Here is a 19,780-nt window from a genome sequence, read left to right as displayed (position 1 = left end):
GGATTTCAGAGCAGTGTCGCCTACAGAGTAGCGATCCTGTTGTGTCTTACTGTCAGTAACAAGTTGTCTTTCCCAGTGCACTGGCCCTGGGTGGTGCGCCATCTTCAGTAAGTCCTAGTCAGCAAGCACCGAATTTAACACTAAAAGCTTAGGAGTGATTGCCAGGTCACAAGCTGAGAACAAGACAATATTCTCAAGAAGGAAAATAGAGCAGAAATGCAAGAAGGAAAACGGTGTTATTCTGAAGACGAACTATGGAAATCTTCTTTCCAATTTTGCCAGCCATTACTGACAACTGAGGGCTGAGCAGTGTCTAACAGTAAGTTCAACTATCAGCCCAAATGTCACCATTGCCGAATAACTGTATTTTTCTGGGTCTCGGTGACCTTTTCAATTAATCAGGATAATATTATTTTCACCATGAACATTCTACAGAGGTTCAGAAAACCATTTATTTTGTATTAAAGTTATAGCCTTAGCATAGGAACAAAGAAAGCTATGTCTCCAATGTTCACTCACAGAAAATGGGGGCATGTGTCAGAGAAAAAGCTCAGTATCTGAGACGAGTTTTGCAAAATGTTAAAACAAAAGTGAGCAGAGGTTATATATAGAAAACTGAAAAGAGGAGTACTCTGAAGACCACCATTGTTAACCTCTGCCCCCTGCTCACGTGGAGGATGCATTCACATTTAAGAAACTTGTTTGTGCTGCCTTCATATTTTGCTGTAAAAGAAGGAAAACATGCATAGAAATGTAAGCTCCAAATAATTACTCGCTGCCAACCCCTAGAAGCCAGCCTTGAAGCAATTCTCCAACCCTATTTGTTGATCTGGGCAATGAGTCCCCATGACACTCATCTGTTTACTCTTGCCAGGTCAGAAAGTCTTAACCTCACCACAGAGCCTTGCCCCCAGGCCTCTTCTCAAGTTTCCTCGTCCAGGCATCCAAGAGGTTATACCTCAGGTCACCCTACTCCTGCTCTTGCCTATCTCACTGGACTGCACAGTTATTCTCTAACTTGTTCTCCACTCTCAGCTATATGCTATTAACTGTTTCCTTTAAAGTCGATCTAGTTGCAAAAAAAGCCATTTCAACTTTTTGTAGAGCAGTGGTTAAGAAAAAAATAGACAAAATTGGGGGGAAAATATAGGAGGTGGATCTGAGTCACTCAGAACTGTCTTAACCATTCTAATCATAACCATTAATTGTGATAAGTAGATTGTAATAATATTCATCTGTCTTTGCTCCTCTAAAGAGCTCAAAGCATTTTAAGGAATCGACACATTATCTATATACTGAAAAAGAACCCCTAGGAATAAATCAGTGCGGATTTAAGAAACAAATATTTTTCAAACACACTTCATTATTTGTACCATTTCCTTTTTATTCCCTTTCTGGACAGTACATGATAAAAGCCACCATCTTAATGTCAGACTTCTTACTGGGGTGAGAAGCCCATTTTTAGTTAACCTCCCTCTTTGAAGATTTCCCTTTTGGTGATTGTATTAGTTTGCTAGGATTGTCATAACAAAGTACCTCAAACTAGGTGTCTTAACAGAAATGTACTGTCTCTCAGTTTTAGAGACTAGAAGCCCAAAATCAAGGTGTCAGAAGAGTTGGAGGGCTGTGAGGAAAGGCTCTAGTCCACTCCTCTCTCTTTGGCTTGTAGATGGCTGTCTTCTCCCTGTGGAAGTGTAGCTGTGTCTTAACATCATCTTCTATGTGTGCCTGACTCTGTGTTCAAATTTCCCCTTATTATAAATAACCTATTATATTGGATTAGGACCCCACCCACTCCACTATGACCTCATCCTATCTTTTCTTTAATTGATATTTATTTTTTATTGTCATTTTTTATTTAATTTTTATTGCAGTATAGTTGCTTTACAATGTTGTGTTAGTTTCTTGCTGTACAGCAAACTGAATCAGTTATACGTATACATATACCCACTGTTTTAGATTTCCTTCCCACTTAGGTCACCACAGAGCACTGAGTAGAGTTCCCTGTGCTATACAGTAGGTTCTCATTAGTTATCTATTTTATACATAGTAGTGTATATATGTCAGTCCCAATGACCTCATCCTATCTTAACTAATAATATCTATAATGACCCTACTTCCAACTAAGGTCACATTCTGAGGTACTAGTAGTTAGGACTTCAACATACAGATTTTAGGAAGACACAACTGAACACTTAACCAGTATGTTAAAGCTTGATACAATTTAAAAAATACTCATCAGTGGGAAGAAAAAAAAATGATAGATTAAAACGTGAGATCTAGAGAGACAAGGTTCCAACTTTTTTGACTGTGTAGCTTCACAACCTTGAAAAATTCCTAGAAGAGCAGTTTTATATGTACAATTGTAGGTTCCTTTATGTGAACTTTAAGCTATAAAATAGATCTTAGGGCAGCTCATCAAATTACAAGGCTCACCAAGCCATTCCTGAAGTTCTTTTTAATTCTACTGCTTGTATCAGATGATTTAATTTTTGAAAATTATCTTTCTAAATAATAGACAAAACAGTATCCATTAACTGTGGTAAAGGAGGCCTATGACTGTGATAGAAAGATTCAAGAGAGCAAATGGAATTTCTGACTCTAATAGCTAAAAACCTAACAAACGCTCATAGAGCCTTTCTACAGAACACATGATAAATCATAAATTCCTTTATTTTTTTTACTTTCATAAACCATTTGTTTGGACCAACTGAGGAAGAGCTAATAGTTTTTTTCTTTCTCACTGACTTAAACCAACTAATTATTTGGATGCCATGAAACCATGCAAACCTAATGCCATATACACTTTTAAAGGTAGAACCTGCTTAAAAATTCAGTTTAATAAAGAAAGCCATCCCCCTTACATTTACACCTGCTTTGTGTAAATTATATAAAGAACAAAGTCAGGGATTGACTGGTGGGCATCTGAGTGATGAGTGTGTAACACATGAATTAAAGTTTTGATTTTCAATTTAGGTGATAACCCTAGAATGCTGATAACACTTTCTTTGTGTTATAAGTGCTAGTAAATTAAATATTATTTTGATAGAAAGTATTTGGTATTTCAGTAAGACTGTCAATTTTAATTAACATTAGGGCCATTTCCCCTCACCTGTTCTACTGGTTAATATTTATCCTGATATTTAAATGTATAAGGTGAAAATATTATTTACTTTCCTCACTTCTCAGTTACACAAATTTGTTCATTCAAAGTGTTTCATTCAACATATTTTCTAGAATGTTCTTTCTAACTTAATGTCAAAGTGAGGTCAATCCTCCTAGTTCATTTTTATGCGGCCTCAAATAAACTCTTATTTAAAGTACATGCTTCCCAAACTGCATTTCATAAACACTTGTATTAATGGGGATATAACCTCTGTCTTAGTTCTTTCCCTTCACACTAAAATTATACAGAGAATCTACCACATTGAGAGTTATAGCTCCCATATGTAAACTGGCCATTTTATATTAGGCTTTATAGATTTATCTTTAATCCTTAAAGCAATCCTATCAGTTTAGGCTCTCTGATTATAAACAATGACAAATATCAGGTGTCTTTAAATAAACAAACAAATATAATAAATAACTGATTTATGTAAACAAAAGCCCAGAAGTAGGTGTGGCTTCAGACAAGTTTTGATCTGGAGATTCAGAGTCATTTCATCCCATCTTAATCTTGCCTTTAAGGTGCATTCAGCAAAGCAACTGACAAGGGATTAATCTCCAAAATATATAAACAGCACATGCAGCTCAATATCAAAAAGCAAACAAACAACCCAATCAAAAAATGGGTGGGAGATCTAAATAGACATTTCTCCAAGGAAGACATACAGATGGTCAGGAGGCACATGAAAGGATGCTCAACATCACTAATTATTAGAGAAATGCAAATCAAAACTACAGTTAAGTATGATCTCACACCAGTCAGTATGGCCATCATCAAAAAATCTACAAATAATAAATGCCGCAGGGGGTGTGGGGAAAAGGGAACCCTCCTACACTGTTGGTAGGAATGTAGATTGGTACAGCCCCTATGGAGAACAGTGTGGAGGTTCCTTAAAAAACTAAAAATAGAGCCAATATGTGATCCACCAATCCAACTTCTGGGCATATATCAAGAGAAAACCATAATTTGAAAAGATACATGCACCCCAATGCCGCAGCACTATTTACAATAACCAAGACATGGAAGAAACCTAAATATCCAACAACAGATTAATGGATAAAGAAGATGTAATACATATATAAAATGGAACACTACTCAGCCACAAAAAAGAAAGAAATAATGCCATTTGCAGCAACATGGATGGACCTAGAGATTATTAGATTAAGTAAGTTAGGCAGCGAAAGACCAATAATCATATGATATCACTTATATGTGGAATCTAAAAAATGACACAAATCAACTTATTTACAAAACAAAAACAGACTCACAGACTTAGAAAACTTATGGTTACCAAAGGGAAAAGTGGGGGGTTAAATTGGGAGGTTGGGATTAACATATACACACTACTACATATAAAATAGATAAACAACAGAGACCTACTATATAGCAGAGAAAACTCTACTCAGTACTGTGTAATAACCTATATGGGAAAAGAATCTGAAAAAGAATAGATACATGTATAACTAAATCACTTTGCTGTATCCTGGAAACTAATACAGTATTGTAAATCAACTATACTCCAATATAAAACAACAAAAAAAAATTAATAGCATAAAGGAAGGGTAAACATATAAGCAGAATCTTTGGAGAGGAAGCTGAACAACTATGGGGAAATGAACAGGAGGGTCTGACAAGAAAAGATTGTTGCTGTGTGCTTAGTGGATTCCCAAGAAAATCTGATGAAAGGCACTGATTAGCTTGGGCTGCTATAACAAAGATCCAAGTAGTTCCTCAGTGTTACATCTTTGCTTCCTCTCACCTGGGATCCTCCTTCATATTCTATAGGATGAGTAGAAGAAAAGGAATACACATGTATACCACACACTTCCTCTTTTCCTGATTCTAATGCTGGAATCTCTTACATTAGTCAGTAACATCAGTGTTCTTGTGAGAAACTGAATATACAAACAGACATTGGGCAGACCATAAATGACAAGAGAACTCTGACTCACAACCTCTGCAGCAACTAGTCCAGAAAGTCAAACGACACCTCTGTAGCAATAGGCAAAAAGGTAAAAAAAAATTTGGTCAATGATTGTCATCTTCTCTAATTTTTCCTCCTGCTTCCAACTCAAGACCAACCAGGAAAACCCCAATATACTCTCCGATCAATCACATAGAATACTTAGCTTCTGGGTGGCCTGATTTCAGCTTCTTCCTTCTGCCAAAGAAAATTACACCACACTTTTCTGGTGTAAAAATTATTCAAAACTATCTCAGTAGAGGTCAAGACCATTCATTGGAAGAGGAGACAGTAACCCAACTAAGCTCTCTGAAACAAAAGGTGGAAGGATTTTTAAATGCTGGGATGAGCCAATGTAACAACATTGGAGGATGTTAACAGGGAGGTAGGTTAATGTGATTAAGCTATCTGTGTTTACTAATTGTTCCATCAAACTTAAGCTCCTATGCTCCCAGAGACAGGGAGACAAGGGCCCTGTCTTTTTTTTTTTTTTTTTCTGCGGTATTTGGGCCTCTCACTGCTGTGGCCTCTCCCGCCGCGGAGGCTCCGGACGCGGAGGCCCAGCGGCCATGGCTCACGGCCCAGCTGCTCCGCGGCATGTGGGATCTTCCCGGACCGGGGCACAAACCCGTGTCCCCTGCATCGGCAGGCGGACTCTCAACCACTGCGCCACCAGAGAAGCCCCTGGGCCAGGCAATCTTGTAAGCTCCCTTATCGTATGGTTTGGCTGCTCCCTGCTTAAAAGCCAATACTCGAGTGATGAGTGTCAGTAGGAAAGAAAAGGCTGTTTTATTCAGGAGGTCCATAAACTGGGAGAAGGCAGACTCATGTCCAAAAACCAACTCTGAAGATTCTGCGGGACCATGAAGGTGGGACTCCTAGTTCCTGGAGAAGAACTCAAAGGTATTGTTATGAATATTCTTTGAGGAGGAACCAGGACCCTGCCCCAGGGCTTCACTCTTGTTTCATGACTGCTGTTCCTTTGTTTCTCCATTCCCTTCCTTTCTTGATAGGCAATTGCTTGAATCTGCCCTTTGGAATTCAGGGAAGGTGAAGGAGGCTGAATGAAGCCTATTTTCTACAAACAAGAAAGGCAAAACCACGGAAAGGACTGGTAACCAGGAGGGCGTCACAGGGTCCTGCTCTGTTTCATTACCTCTCAAGAAAACTCTGCTATGTGGATAAATCTATATTGAGTTGGAGGAGACCCAGTTCCTCAGATGAGCGGAGGACTAAGGTAAAACCTTAATGTTATGGCAGTTGGAAAAAATGGCCCAATATGTTTCTTTAATCTTGCTAAATTTTCAACAAGCTTTTAAATTACAATTTTTTAAAAATTTGATTCTGATTAAAGTTTCAACGCATCAGGAAAGAGTTGCCAAGACAGAAACTGTTCCAAAGAAAACACTTTTTGGTGGCTTATGTGGGAATATTTCCAAAAAGTAATATAGACTCCTGAAAAGACAGGATCAAAACTCTCCAGGAGTCTGGGTGCTAAGCCCATTATTGCTTTCTAGGTGCTACTATTAGCAAAGCATAGCAAAGTCGATCAACGCATTTTGGTCAATAATCCCCTCAACTATTAACAGGGGACAATGTGAGCTTCTAAATGAATTTCTTGAGCTAGATAAGGGACTCATTACAATGAGAAGAACGATTTGTTTTAGCAAGGGGAAATAGGATTTTTTTTGAAAAACACATCTATCTCTTCACTCTCACATTTAACCTGATTGTAAAGGATGTGATTATTGACTCTTTTCTGTAGATTTTATTTAATATTTTTTTGTATTTTCCCACCACTTTTGGATTGCCAAAGCAAGCAAAAGTTTCCTTCAATTTAAAATGTTGTCAGTTTTCTACAGTATACATTGCAGGAATATGTGTTTCTCTCTTACTATTATTGGTGGTGGGGAACCTCTGTTTAAACTTAGTGAAGTCTCAGAGGTGGTTGATAAACTAATTTCCAGAAAAAAATAAAAACGAAAACCAACTACTGTAAGGGCTTAAGGCCCACTTGCAAAGGTTATGTTAAAATAAAGCCAGAGGGTATGGAAAAGATTCATTATAGCATGTCACATCTCTCCCAAGTAAAAATTAACTCTAATAAATTCAGAGAGAGAGAGAGAGAGAGAGGAAGAGAAAAAAAAATAAAAAAAAGGAAGCTGCAATGGCTGCTGTTCCTATAATAAGAAGCCAAATTTTATGCTCTTATCTAGCGGTTTAAGCAGAATAAAGTGACACACATCTTGAAATATGAGAATGAGGCAGAATAAGAGAATGTTTGTAAGAGGAGTAATTTCAGGCCCCCATGGGGCTTCACATAAAACTCATTTGCACATAAACAGGGCTCTCTTATGGATGATGGATAAATGAAATTCCCAGCTCCTAGTGTATTTCTTTTTATACTAACAAGACAGGAGAACAAAATCCAGGCTAAAATCACTTTGAAAATTAGAGCAATTTCTAAATGAATTGCACTTCTAAATTAGTGACTTTTGGACATCTCCCTCAGGTCACTAATGCAGGTACTCTTATCAGTTACTCCTGTGATATTCAATATTCCTTAACAGTATTGTCCAATGAAGCAAAAAAAAAAAAAAAAAAAAAGGTGAAAATGGCCTCTGAGTTTTAATCAATACATGAAAGCCTTCAACTAAATTTTACATGAGAGAAAACATATATGGACTTTAATCTTTCAAGCAAAATCTTCCTGGAAAGGAGAGATGTGGGGAAAAATTTAAAACAAAACAAAAAAAAATCAATTAAAAATGTACGAGCGCCATCTGGTGTAGGAAATAAAAACAAACACAGCCTTCAGCAGTCAAATGAACTACCCTTTTGTGGGTTCATCTCAGTGCAATGGGGTTACGGTGGGACTCAAACAGTAATTTTTAAAATAGAATTCACTTTATGTCTAATACTCAGATGTGACTAGTTAGCATGTGGTTCAGAACTCAATGAACCTAGGGAAGTGAGGTTGGTTAAAGCAGTGAGTTTGCCATTACTCATATATTGTCATATTTCAGGCAAAAATTTATGTTGTAACTCAAGAATTCATATATTTGCTGCAGTTTTACACTCTCATATACTTCATTAAATCTTCCCTGATATGTGAAAAGTATATCTACACTTTCAGAAGCAATTCCTCTTTAGAGATATAGGAGAAACAGATGGGTAGCATATCTTTAAGGAAGAAAATTTGACGCTTATAATGCTAATGTGCTAAGATAAATTTAGCAATGCATTTTTTAAAAAGGAAATATAAGTAGTGGTATTTGACTGTCTTGGAAATTTATGCACTTATCTATTAATAGAACCTGAAAACTATACTGCACTCCATCTGGCTCTGCAACTGATTTTTACTACATGTATACATTTAAAATGTAATAACTCACCCTGTTCTCTTATGTTCCCAGTATACTCCGAGCTATAGCCGTTTTTTGACGATTTCAAAGACCAACAGAATATTTCACAAATGGGAATACATACTTACTACTCAAGAACTGTCAGCCCTCTGATATCAAGCAGTCTTTAGGCATGCTCTCTGTGGTTTGGCTGTATGAATGAGTCAAATAACATGACTGTTTCTTTCTTTGAATAAATGCATTTGGCAAGATTTTTAGCTATGCTCTTTTCCTACAGATATCTAAGTAACAGGCAGTACAAAACACAGCCATAAAAGGCATGAAAGGATAAGTTATATATCTCTTGTCATATAGAATAAGAGATTTGAATAGTATAGTCTATGTTTCTTTTGTTATTAAAAAGCTGGACTTTTATTAAAAGATAAAAAATACTTAAATGGTGAAAAACGGGGTCATTAGAATGATCTACCTTTTAATCTCTGATAACAGACTATTGCTTCAAAAATGACTTCACAAGATGATGATGTTGGCACCTAATGTTTAAGCAATGATGAGAGGTTTTGTGCGTTTTCCACTTGCAACCCCAAGCAATTATCCCTTCCAGAAAAGAACTGGACCAAGAGACACTAGGGGAGCTGGCTACGCATGTCTTCCTCATGTCCCATGAGAGAAATGATACATGTGGCAGAGGAGAGGACTGACTGCTGGGAGTGGGATGTCTCAGCACCTGGCAGCCTGCTCTAACTTCAGGGCTGAGGCTGGCTTAGAGCAGCAAGGGGCAGGAGGGGGCTTGAACGCGACGCAGGCATCTAAAACGTTTCCTCAGAAATGACGCTATTCACACCAGGTTACGAGTTCAAAAGGGGCTCATAGGGAACCGAAGTTTTGACGTAAAACAAGATAAAAAAAATTCAGTACCAAATTTTTCTCCTGGAATTTAGGAATAACTACATTAGCTATATTGCACTAAATGTCTAGTGCATTCTGGAAATGGCTCAGGCATGAAAAACTTATGTTGTTTGCATAAAATCAAAACTCAATTCAAGACATTTGCTAATAGTAATAAATATAAAAGTAGGGGAAATATCTTCTTGGAGTACATAAATTTGCAAGAAGTATATTTTTTGCTTTGAAACATGCATTCACTACTTAATAAAAATTGATGAGCAAATTTTTCCTTTTCCTTTTTTTTCAGTTATCAAGAGCTTTGTGCCCTAACACAAAATATAAGATTGCTTAGAGGCTCATTATGGCAGCATCAATTTTGCAGTCATATTACAAACATTTTTTTCAAACTTCCCATGATTTGTACTTGGATATAGGTTGATTTTTGCAAACTTAAAGGTACATGTCTTATGACTTTTCATAAAATTTTCTTGCATTACCTTTAACATTAAGGAATACTATGTCCTAAATTAAAATTTTTCTTTGTGGTGGTTGGGCCTTCTTATTTTTTTCTCTAAATTCTGATTAAATTTCTGTTAATTCCAAAGTTTCTTATTTTAGATGCTTTTGTCAGCACTAATGATATAACACTGATTATGAACATCTGGATGAAATCATTATGTAAATAAAGTTTTAAATTATAAGAGTAATATTTATGAAAATATACTGAGGAACTACTAGGCTTACAGAATACTAACAAAGAACATTAGATATTACTTTTTACCAGTTAAAACTATGTTATCATGTAACAAGAACAACAACCAACAATACACCAGCCACAAAAAAGATTTGCAGCACTTCAAGTTTTATGCATAAAGTGAGAATATTAATGTATCTATATCCGAACAGTTTGAAGTTCACATAATCCAAGTTAGATAAATGTGACCTACATAGCACTGAATGTTTTATAAACATTAATTCAGTTAAATTGACAAAGGCTCTTATGAAGCAAATGACATTATACCAACTGATGGATGTGGAAAATAAAACTCGTAGAGTTTAAATGAGATCTGCAAGTTGAAACAGTTAGTTACTAGTGACAGATCTGCGATTTGAACCTACTTCTCTCTGCTCATTCCGCTGCTCAACACTGAGTTTTAAAACCTGGCCCTTATTATTGGTACAGTTCAATACTGAGCTACATATTACCAAAGAAAAAGGAGAAACTGACATAAGAGAAGTTCTTTAGGAAGATTATGAACTTCGAGAGAGAAACCTATACACACACACACACACACACACACACACACACACACAAGTAAATATACAACTTTATATAATAAAGTTGATAATATATAACTTTAGTATGTTGGTGTGTGGTGAGGAGTTGTAGTTAATCAGCTGAAGGAACCCTGCTGTCAGTCTGATGGGGGAGGAATGCAAGCTAACATAAAATTATAATCCATAGTAATGAGAAATTTGATAAAGTTTCATGTAGGATCCTGTAAAAGCACACAAAAAAAGCAATTAATGTAGTCTTGGGTTTGGGGTACATTTTTTAAAACATCCCCCAGGGTAAATTACCTGAGAAAAACTTCGAAGGTCAAGTAGAAATTATGCAGGTGAAGAGAATGGAGATGTAAAAGGCATCAGAGACAGAAAATAGCACGTGAAAAATTTCAGCAGTGAGAGAGCAGGTGATGGTGAAATTACAGTTTAGTTCCTGACAACTAATCTATAGAGTTATGTGTTAGGGTGCGAAGAGATGAAACCAGACACGGAAACAGGGACAAGTCAGGGAGGGCTTTTTATATTTAAGACAATTTGGAGTTATGGAATATTTTAAGCCAGGGACTGACAGGTCGAATTGACAACAATATAGAAACATAGTAGAGGGTCTTGTCATGAGAAGTAGAGAAAAGGGATAAGATTTTTTTAACTTAGCCAGTCAAGAAAATGATGAGCCTTGAATGATGGATTAAGACAAATAAATGTCTAGTATATACGACACACAGTGATATAAAATGATCCACTAATGGTAACTGAAACATATATTTATCTATATTTCATGTTTAAAATTTTCATAATAAAAAGATTAAATATATAAATACCACCTATAATAAAAAATTAATTGGAAATATAGTATTCATTACATTGTGATAAAAAGTTATTACTGATAAATGCAACAATATGAAAAGATGTGTTAGATGAGATACACTGGATGATTTCTAGAATCCATTAGAACTATCAATTTCTACATTATGAACTTTTTATAGTTCTATGAGAAAGAGTCACAGACTCTCTTTAAATAGTTTTTAAATGATGTAATTAACAAAGAACATGTGGGGAGGAAAGCAAAAGTTTCGTGTCTCAAAAATAAACAAGATTTCATATAGAAATGGAGTTTATTAAAATTTTCTCCAACTAATGAACTAAAGGAAGTAAGGAATGATGCATAAATAAACCATTTTAATGCTTAATGAGTCTACAATGTTCTGAATTTTATTTTAAGAAAATGTATCATTTTTTATATTTTGATGTTTTCTGTACCTGTCATTATAAAAACATTTATTTAGTATATCAACACTTTTGTTTTTCTACAGTTTTACTTTAGAAGTTATCAAAAACACCATCAGATGTATAGATAAAATTCTGATGCCATGTCTTGCATAAAGAAGTTAACATTTATGCTCTAGGAAGTAATACTATATTTTCTGCTACTAAGCTATGATAAAACTCTGAGAGTGTACTAAGAAGCCAAAATTTAAAAGCCCAAAGCAAGAATTCAAAAATTCTTTATTAACACTTAGTATGTGACTTAGACGCATAAGACATGAAAGTACATAGGTTTTGGGAAAGGGAGTCACAGAAATGTAAATTCTCTACATTGTGTAAGGGAGAGGTAAGCTTCAAGATCACTGTATTCACACTAATGATAGAGCAAACAGATATGTTTGTTTAAACTTTTTTGTTTGTTTTTGGTTTTTTTGCGGTATGCGGGCCTCTCACTGTTGTGGCCTCTCCTATCACGGAGCACAGGCTCCAGACGCACAGGCTCAGAGGCCATGGCTCACGGGCCCAGCCGCTCTGCGGCATGTGGGATCTTCTCAGACCGGGGCACGAACCCGTGTCCCCTGCATCGGCAGGCGGACTCTCAACCACTGCGCCACCAGGGAAGCCCTAAACTTTTTTTTAACTTTAAGGAAACAGGTATAGACATATAGAAGACATACAGAATAACAGCACTGGAGGAGCATGCAAGAAAACAAAGAAGCTATAGAATGTTCAAGAACCCTGAGTCTTCCAAGAAACTTTTTTTTTTTGGCCATGCCACCCAGGTTGTGGGATCTTAGTTCCCTGACCAGGGATTGAATCCGGGCCCTTGCAGTGAAAGCATAAAGTCCTAACCACTAGACCACCAGGAAATTCCCCAAGAAACTCTTTTTGGCTTTACATAGCACAACTTATACCAGTCTTTGTGAGGCAATAAGTGGTGCTAAATAATTAAACATAAAAAGTTGCATATCCAGCTTTAACTATGTATATGTAGTTATTGGATATACAATTATTTGAACACATGACTCCTAATAGATTTGTAACTATTATACTAAATATATATAAGAATTATATATAAGATACATCTGTAAGAATTATATACAAGCTTCTACAGGAGGACAGTAGAATGGAATTTTTCTCACTCTGGGAGGGTTGAAAAGACTTATTTGTGATACATTTAGAAGGAAGAGTTTGAGTTTGATGATAGAAGACCTAGGGAGTTAGGTATATTCTCTAAAAATCCATAATTTAATTAATTACAATTAAAACTATAGTCTTCTTTCTAACCAGTGAAATAAACTAAATTTTAAAATCTTCTTTACTGCTGCATACTACCAGAATGTAAGAGTATAGAAAAAGAATGAAACTTCTTCAATTTAATAAGGCACAGTGAATAAAAATCCAAAAGAATGATCCTTAATGGTGAAAACATTCAAATATCAAAAACAACTCAAAGATGATCACAAATATACAATTTCATAGCATTATGCTAAATATCCTAGTTAATACAATAAGGAAGAAAATAACAACAACAAATATACTCAGGAGGATAAACACAAAATCAACAGCTTCCAAAATAACAGTAATGCCCAATTAAAAGTGATGGAAAATTACAATAGCAATTTAAGCTTTAAAATATATAGGAATTAACATAAAATAAACAGGAACATTTAATAAAAAGAAATCTGCATGAAAAATGGATTCTGCATGGGAATCCTATATTCTGCTTGGGAAGACTCGGTATTTTTAAAACAATAGTTCTTTTTATAAATCAAAGGTAATTAAAATAAAAATAAATGATACAGTTTATTCATCTTGACCTCCAGCTTCCAAAGTTCTTCTGGAAGGAAGAAATTAGGGGGGGGGAAAAAAGCATGGATTTCAAAAAAAGAACAATGAGATTTGTCACATCAGAGATAAAAAAAAATAAAAGTCAGGAGAAATTAAAAGAATAAAATATGACCTAGGAGTAAACAAAGTAACCGTCTTAGTTTGGGATGCTATAAAAAATTACCATACACTGGGGTGGTTTAAATAACTAACATTCATTTCTTGTAATTCTGGAAACTGGAACTCCAAGATCAGGGCACCAGCATAATTAGGTTCTGGTGAGGATCCTCTCCAGGTTTGCACACTGCCTACAGAAAGAAGGCTAGCTAGCCCTCTGGCCTCTTCTAAGGGCATTAATTCTGTTCATGGGGGCTCCACCCTCATAACCTAATTACTTCCCACAGACCCCTCCTCCAAATACCAAAACAGTAGGATTAGTATTTCAACATATAAATGGGGAGGGCTCAGGGGAGACACAAATAATCGGTTCCATTGCAATAACTGATTCAAAATAATTAATATGATCCAAAAATAAACCCATGACTGTATGGGAATTTATTATATGTTAAATATTGCATTAAAAATAAAAATGGGGGCTTCCCTGGTGGCGCACTGGTTGAGAGTCCGCCTGCCAATGCAGGGGACGTGGGTTCGTGCCCCGGTCTGGGAAGATCCCACATGCCGCAGAGCGGCTGGACTCGTGAGCCATGGCCGCTGGGCCTGCGCGTCCGGAGCCTGTGCTCCGCAACGGGAGAGGCCACAACAGTGAGAGGCCCGCGTACCTCCCCCAAAAAAATAAAATAAAATAAAAAATAAAAATGGGAAAGATAGGCTTTTCAATTTATAACACTAGAATAATTTGTTACCCATATAGAATTTTAAAAATAGGTGAAAGGTTTATTTTACAATATACAAAATTAAATTTTATGTGGTTAAAAACCTAAGTGTGAAACAAATAAACAATATTAAAAAGAAAAATAGAAGAAGAAAATTGTAATCTTGGTGTGAAGACAGTATTTCCTAAGCCACATATAGCCAAGAAGTCACAGAGAAAAAGAATGCCAAATTTAACTGCAGAAAAAATAAATATCTTCTTTAACAGAACTATAAATTATGAGATTTCTGGTATAGTCAAGAACTTGTGCTATGATTGGCAGAAATATTTGCTAATGGCATAATATGTAATGGATTAATATCCAAACTATATGAAAAGCTCCAGTTAATAAATAACAAAAAATGTAAACCTAAGAGAACCTAACAGAAATTCATCAGAGTATTGCAAATGGTTGCGTTTTCAGATTGTAGTTATTATAGTCTATGATCTCTTTCGTGTAAGAGTCAAATACAAGAGAAATAGAAAGTGAAAGTGAAAATAAGTTATTTTATGCTCTAGATCACTGCTGCCCAATATGCGAGCCACATATGTGATTCTAAAACTCCAGTGAGCACATTTAAAAAGGTAAAATTAAACAGGTGAATTTCATTTTAATTTTAATAAATTTATAATTAAAATTAATTTTAATACTATACTTTAACCAAAATCATTTCAACTTGTAACCATTATAATCATTATTAATGATGTTTACACTCTTTTTCTTACTAGGTGTTCAAAATCTGGCATGAAATTTACAAATACAGCACATCTCAATTAGTACTAGGGACATTTCAAGTCCTCAATAACCACACACACATGTGGTTTGTGTCTACTACATTGAACAGTGGATCTCTGCATTGCATTCGGTCAGACATGATATTCACCAGTGCTTCCTTGAGGTCAGTGCTCTGCACACAGGCTTGTGGAGCACGCTATGACAGAGAATCCTCTGTTACTGCCACCACAGCTAGCATCAAAGATTGGCACCAAACCATCTGCTATGCTCTCATTAATGCATATTTAGCACAAAGATCTGAATGACACCAACATTACAAACTTGCTTTGATTAACAAAAGGCAGCATGGAATCCTGGAAGAAGAATTACCGGTTGTGATCAATAAATATGTGTTGAATGAATGTTGAATGAAAGAGAATGGGTTTAAGGAAACATAGCCTACTTATGCAATTAAAAGCTGTATGATCTTGATCAAATCATTTTGTGTCTTTCAACCCCAGAGTTCATAGCTTTAAAATACCTGCCTAAGAAGGCAGTAAAGCTGTTGGAGGAATCAATAGGATGATTTTCTAAATTTCCTTATTTATGCTACCTTCTCCCAAAATGAATTAATCAGTGAACAACTTGAAGACATATATAGAATTCAAAGAGTGGAGAGATATTTTTAATTTAAAAAAAATGGCAAAGGAAAATTAAGATAGGAAAATTAAGATGACAGCAAGGCTAGAATCAGGGTTCAATGTGCTACCACACAGTTCTTTAGAATTATATGAATTTTGCCCTCCAAATTTAACTTAGAGTGTTTTTAAATTTTATTTATTTATTTATTTTTTGCAATCAGAGCAATGAAAAATAAAAAAAACTAACATAATTTGATTAACAAAGCTCTATCTGTAGGGGTTGTAGGTATGGCTCAGGTCAGGCTCTCTGAGAATGAATCCTGGGCACACCACACTGTATGTTTGTGACATTGGGCTTATCTGCACCTCAGTTTCTTCAAGAAAAAGAGGATAATAATTATTTACCTTATAGGTTTTTTGAGAGAATTAAATGAGACATCATATGTAAAGTTCTTGGGTGAATGTAGTTAGTGTGATATGTTAGCTGCAATTATTTTTTTATCCATCAGATTAAAAATACAGAGATAATGCATATGTAGCACACAGAAAAATGTGTGGCATACAATAATTAATATATATGCTATTTTATGTATGTATATATATTTTAAAAATCTTAAAGCTGTGTTCAGCACATTTTAATAAATACTGAAAAAACATTGCCAGAATAGAGGACATAAAAGAAGTCTCTTTAACTGATAGAGGTAAGTTTATCTTTTTGTAAGAAAAGGTCTGGATTGCCTTTTCTGCTGATGTTGCAGCCATTTCGCCTTTGTAAATTGAGAACATAAAGAAAAATCTCAATGAGTAGTACCTAATGGGGGCTCTAAAGTGAAATACAGAAATGGATTGACAATTTGAACAAATTTGTCCTGTCAGTAAGTGACCATTGTAAAAGAGTACCATATTGTCGAAGGTAATTATCATTCTTAAAGTCCTTCTCTTTGTTATGCTACATAAAATTCTATCCTACAACATTCGCCTCCTTTACAGCCTACCTACCAACTTGTTGTGCTATCAATTTAGAGGCACTCTATAAAGCACTGTTGATTGAGTTGAATACATATGCAGATTGTCAAATTCCACTATGATTTACCACCTAAAGGAAAACAGAAACGTGTAATAATTGGCCAAAGTTTACATTTTAGCTATTAACAAAATAAGCTTTTCTGTCCCTTCCAAAGGATAAATTGCTCCTGTATGAAAAGTTAATATGTATTTATGAACAATTCAGACAGTAATGACCTTGGACTCTAAAGTTTATATATGACAGGCTTGCATGTCACCTATAAAGGTCTGCACATAAAAAGTATGTGATTTATAAATTGAGTGTATAGTTCTCTTTCTTACACCAATTCCCATTTGTAAGTAGAACTTGCAGGAAACGTCTTTGATAGAATTATGTGCTGTTTTCATTTTCCCAGCTCATTAAAAACCTCCATCTTTAGTATAATCCCTCTCAGGCTTTGCTGGGCTTTCACTGCAATTTGCAGATACATATACTGTACTGTGTTTGAACACTTTAGAGTCTCTCCTAACATGAGTAACTGCTCTTACCATGGAAAGGGAGAGTGAGGCTGATAGGTTTGTCTTTCAGAGTATAGGGACCCTAATCACAGAAATAGCTTTGTATTGTCCCCAAATTCCTTTCCTTCAGGGGAAAAACAAATAGAAATACCTCTAATAATTTTTTACTCCTTCCTCAATTTCAAGCTTGAATTCTATATTCCCCAAAGTTTAAGAAATTTTTTTTCATTTAAAATCAATTCTTAACTTACATTTGTTATTCACTGATTATTTACTAATTTTTCTGCAGTGCACTTTCAGTACGTTAATGTGGACATTCACACATTACAGGTGGAAGGGGTAACTGCACAAATTTTCTGGATGCAAATTTGAAAATGTATATTGAAGTCTGTAACCACCCACAGCCCTGTTATTCATGGATTCCACTTTTGGTGCCTCAAATCACTCATGTACATGGAGGTTTCTGTAATAATGCCACACATGTATCTCAAATTGACTGTGCATGTGGAAATTGGTCAAATCATTCTTTGCAATTGCTCCAAGTGAGAAACAAAATATATATGCAAAAAAACAAGAACTGATTTAATTATGGTCTATACACATATTGAGAAATATGTGTTTAGAAATACTGTAGAAGGATGAATACTCAAATAGAAATAATTTCCTAAAATTTAAAACATGTACATTATACAAATATAATCCTGAATATATGTAAAGAGACAAATATGATTATGCATTCCAAATTTTACTAGTGGTTATCTCTGTTTTGTTCTGTTTTACAGATTTTTATTTCATTTGTGATTTTTTTGTAGTTTCTGAATTTCCTATCAAAAAGAGCCTTTTCTCTGCGGTAATAAAAAAAATTATCACTACTCAGAGGGTAGAAATGATGCAGTAAAGGAATCTGCTTCCAATATTGTGGTAAGAACGTTATAACAGCTTCTTGCACATAGAGAAAAAAGTAAATGCGTTTACAATACCCAGGGCATGTTGTTTATTTCACTTGTACTGTGACCCTTTAACCTAGTTCAAATCCAGGAACCTTAGGCAAAGCCAGAAGGCAAAATCATCCTCTACAATCTCAATGTCACTTTGCGTTGATGAGGATCCCCTGACTCTCCTATCTGTCCTTGCATTTATATACTCAGTATTTCTGTTTGTCCTAGTTTCACTTTACTTTTCTAGCTTCAAAATGATGAAACATAGAAATCAGGCATCCCCACCTGCCCTGGATTTTAACCAAGGAGAATAAAATAAATCACAACAGTTTTGCACTCTGTTGAAAATTAATATTCATTGCCCAAGTAATGAAGAAAAGGTCTGATAATATCATGTAAGTCATTAGGTCTGTGGATATCACTTGTGTACCATCTAAATTATAATATTCATCATTTCTCAGTCCTGACTGGCTCTTGTAACATAGACTACAAACAATATTTTAGAGCTTCCCAGAAGCTTAGTGGATGCTGAGAACCATGTTAAAGGACTCAAAAAGTCCTTGATACTTAATATCATCAGGGGCAAGGGAGTATTAGGGAGACTAAATGCAGCAGAATAAAGACAGGTTGGCAGGCTTCCTGCCATCTAAAAGTTATAAGGCAGAAGAAAACCTAATTTCTGCATTCCCTTAAGAGATTCAAAGAGCAAAGCAAAGAAAACTATCATTGTCTTTCCCTAAAAAGCCATCTTACTGTTCACTCTTCCAGAAATGTGAACTCCAAACATGTGGTTAACTTGATTTCTAGTATTTTTATTTTTATTTTATTTTTAATTGCCACACACATTCAAGGTAAGCCTTGCCGTATGCTGCTTCCTTTGAGACTGAAATACAAAACTTGCGTCACACCCGCAATGAGATGAAGAATATAATATGAAAAGGAACTTCCTAATGTCTTGCTAGAAATTGGGATTCAGGATCATGATTTTGCTAGAAGAAAATAATTGCAAATACTCTAAGCTGATTCTCGATCTTATCTTCTGTAAAAAGAAGTTTCATAGAGGAAACAAATTCATCCACTTTTTCTAGACCTAACAGCCTTTTTTTGTTAGAGTAAATGCCATGCCTCTTTAAACATTTTCAGAAGCTGTTTTAATAATTACCAACTCTGGCTAACTCTGGGCTTGCCTCCTCCCCCTTTGTCATCTCACCTGAAATAATTACTAATAAGCAATGCAAAGGCTGAATTTAGGTGACAGGAAGTCAGAGAAGCAATGCGTATTTTTAAAAAAGGGCATATGAAGAAAGAAGTGACAGCCAGCAT

Source organism: Tursiops truncatus, chromosome 6, assembly GCF_011762595.2.
Source record: "Tursiops truncatus isolate mTurTru1 chromosome 6, mTurTru1.mat.Y, whole genome shotgun sequence".
NCBI lineage: Eukaryota > Metazoa > Chordata > Mammalia > Artiodactyla > Delphinidae > Tursiops > Tursiops truncatus.
This window is presented reverse-complemented; position numbering follows the sequence as displayed.